The sequence below is a fragment of the Pollicipes pollicipes genome, unplaced genomic scaffold (genome assembly GCF_011947565.3).
Source record: "Pollicipes pollicipes isolate AB1234 unplaced genomic scaffold, Ppol_2.1 Scaffold_6686;HRSCAF=7923_pilon_pilon_pilon, whole genome shotgun sequence".
In the NCBI taxonomy this organism is placed as follows: Eukaryota; Metazoa; Arthropoda; class Thecostraca; order Pollicipedomorpha; family Pollicipedidae; genus Pollicipes; species Pollicipes pollicipes.
The window spans coordinates 25,333,519-25,334,429 of NW_023596921.1; the positions used below are offsets into that span (position 1 = coordinate 25,333,519).

The window sequence follows — 911 nt, forward strand, 5'->3', positions numbered from 1 at the left end:
CCGGGCCCAGAGCTCGCGCCCGCTCCCCGCCCCGCCGCGAGCGACTGGTGAGCGCGCGTGAGGTTGTGCGACTCGGCGGAGGCGGTCCGGACGGGCGGCGCCACAAAGGCCGGCGCCGGCGAGAGAACTGTGTGTGAGTGTGTGACGGCCTGCGTAATGTTAGTGTCGTGTTTGACGTTCGCAGCTGCCGTGGCGTTTGCTGCTGTACCTACACAGGTCACACAGGAACGGTATTCCTGGCTGCATGGTCACGCACCGCCGCAGTATGCTGCGGTGCCTGCCGGGAGTGGTGGATGTTTTACTTTCTCCGTCGCCCGCGTGAGGCTTGTTGGCCGCGGGAAAAAAACGCTGTGCTTTCTGTGCATGTTTGGTGCTTGTACAGCCTGCAGTGTCAAGCGTTTCACTGTGCCGTTGTACCTGCTCGTTTTTGTTGTGTGACCTGACTGGGCGTTCCGCTGCTTTCGCTGCGTATTTTTGTAGAATCTCGTGCAGCCGAGCTGCGCGTTGTCCAGCTGTACGCGAGGGTGCCGTTCAGAGCTGTCTCCCGGCGGTGACGGATGGCGCACCTGGGGCTTTTCGATGCTGTGACGCCCAGCGCGCGCCAGCAAATAATCGCCCCCGATGTAGCTTGCAACCGCTTTCGCTCTGCGTTGAAGATGGTATGCGGCTTTGGCAATAAAAACATAAACTGTCCTCAATGTTTGTCTTGAATTGAATAAAGACACTTTGGAGACGCGGTCCTCTAAAAAAACTCGGAACTCGGCATAACGAGGTGGGCATTATGCGGGACAATAGCCATTCGTTGGTCATACAGTATGTGAACAGTGAAGTATTAAGGATTTCACGCAAATAGTAAGGGGAAAATGATTTAATATCACTCGAATTTAACACCACTTCACACTGACAGAAAT

The 911-nt window shown here is 55.7% G+C and overlaps 1 protein-coding gene across 1 annotated transcript in view; it reads left to right on the forward strand.

Annotated features, from left to right (window-relative positions):
* Positions 1-693, forward strand: part of LOC119107486 (DNA-binding protein D-ETS-4) — a 23,409-nt gene extending 22,716 nt beyond the window's left edge. Inside the window, exon 5 of the mRNA XM_037230937.1 lies at positions 1-693. This exon is cut by the window's left edge and continues 823 nt beyond it. The gene's annotated coding sequence lies outside the window, so the exon portion shown is untranslated.
* The last annotated feature ends 218 nt before the right edge of the window (positions 694-911 follow it).